Here is a 6,762-nt window from a genome sequence, read left to right as displayed (position 1 = left end):
CTAGTGGTTAGATTGCTTACCTCCAATTTAGCTTAGGTCATCTTCTGGGGTTTTATCTTGTCCCTTCATTTGGAACATATTCCTTTGTTGCCTCATTTTACCTAATTCTCTGTACTCATTTGTATGTATTAGATAGACCAGTTATGTTTCCTATTCTTGGAGAAGTAGTGTCATGTAGAAGACTTTCTCTGGGGCCCGGCAGCACACTCCTCTCTGGCCACCAGAGCCATGTGATTTAGAGATGGCCCTATGTGGGCTGAGTGGGCCCTTTTGTACTGGGGCTGACTTCGATGGCATGCTGGTAGTTAAACTGTTCTCTGGCCCAGTCGGCTGCCACATTCTGCCTTGTGCAGAGACTGCTAGCTTCTGGTAGGCAAGGCTGAGTCCTGTTGTGGCTGACTGCTCAGCCTAGGGGTCCCAAGGCTGATGGTTCTTAGTATCCAGAATTTTTATTGGGATGTCATGGTTGACTGTCCTCTTAGCTGACCTTAGGCTTCAGTCCCTCTGGAAGTCTGTTTGGTGCCATGCAACTCAAAGCCCTTTAAGAACAATTACTCAATTGCTATAGCCTGTGGGTCTTGTGGATGTGAGCCCTGTTGGCTTTCTGTGAAATAGCAGAGAATATATATTGGTCTCTGCCCGCAGTTTCTGATACAGAGCTCCTGAAAACCTTATAATTTCCCAAGTGATGAGAACACTAGGAGCATCACTGCTTCTAATATTTGTCTTTGACCCCATCCCTGACAAAGGACTCCTAAAACTCTTGTAAATTCTTAAGTGATAAGAGCACTAGGAGCATCTTTTGTTCTACCAATGTAATTCTGGGTGGGTTCTTGGATGGTTCCTTGATCAAACCCAAGGCGTGGGGGTGGTTGTCAAACTTTGGAACCTCCTCATGGTTACTAGTCGGATTCCTTTCCACTGCACCATGATGGGAACTCCCATTTATTTATTTTTAAATGCTGCACTTGCAGCATATGGAAGTTGCTGAGCCACAACAGGAACTCCTGAAGAATGGATTTTAAAGAAGGTTTGGAATATTAGAATGGGGTTACTACTCAAAACCAGAGAATCTGCTATCTGAATATGTTTTCTGGATACTCCTTTCACTTGGAGGAAACATAGATGTTCAATATCATTAATTATTAGGGAAATGCAAATTAAACCACAGAGTTCCAGTTCATGATGGCAAGCAACATAGGAAGATCCTGAACTCACCTCCTTCTACAGACACACTAAATATACAGCTACATATGGAAAAATTTCCTCTGAAAAACACCCCCAAAACTAGCTGAGCAACTACTATTCATTATCCAAATGAGGGAAAAAATATACTGAAACAAGTAGGAGAGGCTGAGACAGCCTCACCATAAACCCCATCCCGTGTTGTGTCCTCCAACTGGGAGGGAATGCAAAACCTGGAGCTTCTCCCTGAGGAGCAAAAGGACTGAATACCATATTGGGCACCCCAAGTTTTAAGACCTGCACCTATGAGACAAGTCCCCAAAATATCTAGCTTTGAAAGTAAATTAGAAAAACTCAGTTTTTAAAATTTGACATAGGGAAAAACCTAGTTATCCCCTACTATGTCTTTCTTACCTGTGTATCTTCACTACTCACACAGAACACTTCACTTCTGGTCACCAAATGTATGAGGTTTTCCCCCAACATCAAGGTATTCTCTGCAACAGTAGCTAGGTATTCTACAATTTAATTCAGTTCTGACACTACCCACACAAAGATAGCGTCAGATCCCACAGGTTAAGGGCTCGGTCCCACAAGCCTACCCTACCCACCCCCACCACAGTTGCCAGTCACAAGCCCAGGTTATCACCTGTGCTTCTGGCCAACTGCCTATAGATTGGAGGTTACAAAGTCTGACAACCGCCCCTCTCCCCTGGGGTTTGATTAAGGAACGAGCGAGGCCAGGAATTGAACCTGAAACCTCATGGTTCCTAGTCAGATTCGTTTCTACTGCACCACAATAGGAACTCCAAGATGTATTTATTATAAAGTGTTCTTGAACAAATTTTTGGTTGCTAACACAAGACCTAGCTAGATTACAATTCCTTTTTTTTTTTTTTTTTTTTTTTTTCCTGTGCAGTGGCTTGATGGGGGAATCTCAATTTTCAGATCAGGGATTGAACTCGGGCTGCAGCAGTGAAAGTGCTGAGTCCTAACCATAGACCACCAGGGAATTCCCTAGATTGTGCTTCTTGATTATCACCTAATAATTGGCTCAAGTTTCCATGCTTACTAATTTCTGCAGGTGTCATTACACTATCCAAAATCCTCTCCCAACCCAACTTTTTTTTCTGCACCTACAGAATGCAGAAGTTCCTGGCCCAGGGATCAAACCAGAGCTACAGCAGTGACAAGGCTGGATCCTTAACCCACTGTGCCACCAGGCAATTCCCCTCAACCCTATTTTTTTTTAAAATCAGGTTATAATTTATATAGAGTAAAGTGCACAAATCTTTTTTTTTTTTTTTTTGTCTTTTTAGGGCTGCACCCACAGCATATGGAGGTTCCCAGTAGGGGTCGAAATTGGAGCTACAGCTGCGGGACTACGCCACAGCCACAGCAATGGAGGATCAGAGCCAAGTCTTTGACCTACACCACAGCTCACAGCAATGCTGGATTCTTAGCCCATTTATTGAAGCCAGGGATCGAAACTGGTGTCCTCATGGATACTAGTTGGGTTCTTTAACCACTGAGCCATGATGGGAACTCTGCACAAATCATTTTGAATATTATACAAAAACTTTACTCCAATATAATTCTGGTCCCTCCCCCTTCCTTTCTGCTATATTGTCATAAAAGTTATATCTTTATATATTATGGGCCCCTCAATGCAGTTCTGATTGTTGCTTTATCCAGCTATCTTTAAATCATATAGGAGAAAGAAAGAATTATAAACAAAACTATATTTGTACAGTATCTTATATTTACCTAGGTATTTATCTTCACTGGTAGTCTTTATTTCTTCATGTGAATTCAGGTCACTCGTTCTGCTCTCCCTAATGACTGTAGGACTGAATTGGTCTGGAAGAGAATGGAAGGGAACAGAAGGAAAGATGAGGATAAAATAGAGTTGGAGGAAGCAGACGTAGAGATTTTGCCATGTAGAGAATTAAAGAGATTCTCTGTCATTCAGCTTATACTCAAGATTCTTCTCTGTATCAAGAAATGCACTCAGCACTAGCTGTTCAGTCTCAGACACAGACATAGTAAAGACACAGTCCCTGACCTGCAGGCTAGTGGGGAAGGAAGTGTATAAGAAGGAAAGTCTCTCTCTCAGTCCTCAGACTACACATTAAATTTTACATTGTGGGAGTTCCCATCATGGCTCAGTGGAAATAAATCTGACTAGTAACCATGAGGATGCAGGTTCGATCCTTGGTCTCACTCAGTAGGTTTGTTGTGGAAACCGCAAAAACCGTGGCAACGGAAGGAGACAAACAGCACTCAGAGATATGGAAAAGCAAGGTTTATTCAGCACCGGTGCGGGCTCAGAGGAGTCACCTCCAGAGTCTGAGCACCAGGTCTTTGTTCTCAGTAACTTTTATACATTACAAGGTCTTGATTTTTCCATGTAAGCATCCCGGACCTCCCCCATCCCCAAGCAGACAGTGTTCCTCCCTAAGAAACTGAGCAAGCAAGGTTACAGAAGCGTAACTGATAAGCAATGCTGGGTACCTGATTAGCAGGGCTGCTGGCTTGGACAGAGAGCACACAGTTGTTACATTATTACAAGAAGGGTGGTATAGTGATGAGCACAGCTGGAAAGGCTTGCAGCTGCCTTCTTGGCCAAGGAGGGGTTGTTTTTTAGTTAAAAGTCCATTTCAGGTTAAGGATCAGGTGTTGCCATGAGCTGTGGTATAGGTCACAGATGAGGCTTGGATCTGGCATTACTGTGGCTGTGGCTGTGGCCAGAAGCTACAGCTCCAATTCGACTCCTAGCCTGGGAACTAATATATGCTGCAGGTGTGGCCCTAAAATGACAAAAAAAAAAAAAAAAAATTACATTCTGTACCATTTGGACCTTTTTGAGACAGTGTTTAGAAAAGATCTCTGTGGAGTTCCCTTCGTGGTTCAGTGGTTAACGAATCCGACTAGGAACCATGAGGTTGCGGGTTCGGTCCCTGCCCTTGTTCAGTGGGTTAAGGATCCTGCATTGCCGTGAGCTGTGGTGTAGGTCGCAGACGTGACTTGGATCGGCATTGCTGTGGCTGTGGCGTAGGCTAGCAGCTACAGCTCCGATTAGACCCCTAGCCTGGGAAACTCCATATGCCGCGGGAGTGGCCCAAGAAAAGGCAAAAAGACAAAAAAAAAAAAAAAAAACCTCTGTGGATGTGATATTTAACTGATACCTAAAGGAGAAGGAGCCAGGTTGTTGGTGGTAATGGGGTGGGGAGGGGAAAAGGAAGAGCAGAACATTCCAGACAGACGGAGCAGTAAGTGCAAAGGCTCAAAGGCAGGGATGAACTTGATGTGTGTGAAGACTGAAAGAAGGTCAGGGTGCTGAGTAAGAAGTAGGGAGTAAGAAAGAAAAGAGAGTGGAGTTGCCTTGTGGCTCAGGGGGTTAAGGATCTGGTATAGCCAAAAGAAAGAGAGAGAGAGAGAGAGAGTAAGAGAGGAAAAAAGGATGGATGGATAGAAGGAAGGAAGGAAAAAGAATGAAAGAAAGAAAGGAAGAAGAAAGGAAAGGAAGAAAGAGATAGGGAAAGCCTTGATCATGTAACACTTTATATATGGGTTCTGGCATTGCCCAAAGAATAACGGAAATCCCTTAAAGCAAAGGTAATAAACTGTAGGTCTCTAATCTCTTTTTCAGCACGTATCCTATACCCAGCACAGTGTGTTGCTAATACTCAATTTTAACTTCAAAACAGGCATTTAGGAGTTCCTGTCATGGTGCAGTGGATACGAATCCGACTAGGAACCGTGAGGTTGCGGGTTCAATCCCTGGCTTCAGTCAGTGGGTTAAGGATCTGGTGTTGCCATGAGCTGTGGTGTAGGTCAAAGACGTGGCTCAGATCTGGCATTGCTGTGGCTGTGGTGTAGGCTGGCAGCTGTAGCTCTGATTAGACCCCTTGCCTGGGAACTTCCATATGCCGCAGGTGCAGCCCTAAAAAAAGACCAAAAAAATAGGCATTTAGATATGCAGCTCCTCTTGAAAAACAAAAACAAAAACCTGAAGATCTCCACATACTAAACTCCAAGTGTTTGATAAATGTTGAATATAATCCAATGTTGGGATTTTGCCAAACAAGTGCAAAGGAGGCAGAAGGGGATCAGGACTGAGCCTATTTTCAAGAAAGTGATTATCATACTAAATCATAGCATCTGAGCTGGCTATGATGGGAACTGAAGTCTAGAGGAAGCTGATGAATAGAAGATGATGCTTTAGGAGTTCCTGTTGTGGTGCAGTGGTTAACGAATCTGACTAGGAACCATGAGGTTGCGGGTTCGATCCCTGCCCTTGCTCAGTGGGATAACAATCTGGCGTTGCTGTGAGCTGTGGTGTAGGTCGCAGATGTGGCTCGGATCCTGTGTTGCTGTGGCTCTGGCGTAGGCTGGCAGCTACAGCTCCGATTCGACCCCTAGCCTGGGAAACTCCATATGCCGCAGGAGCGGCCCAAGAAATGGCAAAAAGAAAAAAAAAAAAAGAACATGATGCTTTAGTGGATTAGTCATTTTAAAGAGCTCAAATAATTATTGCCATAAGAGGTACTTTTGCAAGTTAACCAGAAGGAACAGGAGGTTGTGGTGGGAGAGTGGGGTGTTAGGACTGTGATTGTAGATGCGATAATTCCTGGTGAAGACAAGATCCAGAGTGTAACCATGACAGTGGATGGCTGAAGTGGGATAGAGGGAAAAGTCATTGGGCATGAGACAGTCAACTACCTGAGAGATCAGAATGACAGGAATTGAGATGAAGAGAAAGATTTTAAGTCAGATGCCAAAGTCTCCAATGAATAGGAGACAGTGACCAGGATATCACAGGGTGACAGCCTTGATCATTCCTGACAGTCCTGAAGTGGGGGATGGTTTAGGGGCAAGGAATTTTTGACCTCACCTACTGATCCTGAGGTAAATAGGTGCTTTGGTTCTCTCAGGCTGTTATGACAAATTACCTTAGATGGGGTGACTTCATCAACATATATTTATTTGTTACAATTCTGGAATGCTGCCAGATTTGATTGCTGATGAAAGCCCTCTTCCTGGTTTGCAGATTGCTATCTCCTCTGTGATCACATGGCAGGGAGAGAGACAGCTCTGTCTGGTCTTTCTTCTTTTATTTCTTGTAAAGACATTAATTCCATCTTCAGAGCTCCACTTTCATAAACTTATCTAAACCTAATTACCTCCAAAGATCTCATTTCCTAATACTATCACTTTTTTTTTCTTTTTTTCTTTTTAGGGCTGCACCTGCTGCCTATTGAAGTTCCACTGTAGGGGTTGAACTGGCGCTGCAGCTACTAACCTAAGCATCAGGCACAGTAACTCTGGACCTGAGCGGTGTCCATGACCTACACCTCCTACTACTTAGCTTACGGCAATACGGGATCCTAACCCACTGAGCAAGGCAAGGGATTAAACTCGCATCCTCAGGGGCACTATGTCAAGATCTTAACTGGGTGAGCCACAACAGGAACTCCACTATCACATGTATTAACTAAGTTACTCAAAACCTATTAATATATATAGAACTTTTGTTTTGATTTGAAATAGTGATTAAGGAATTTGGTTGTAGTA

The sequence above is a fragment of the Phacochoerus africanus genome, chromosome 1 (assembly GCF_016906955.1).
Source record: "Phacochoerus africanus isolate WHEZ1 chromosome 1, ROS_Pafr_v1, whole genome shotgun sequence".
NCBI lineage: Eukaryota > Metazoa > Chordata > Mammalia > Artiodactyla > Suidae > Phacochoerus > Phacochoerus africanus.
This window is presented reverse-complemented; position numbering follows the sequence as displayed.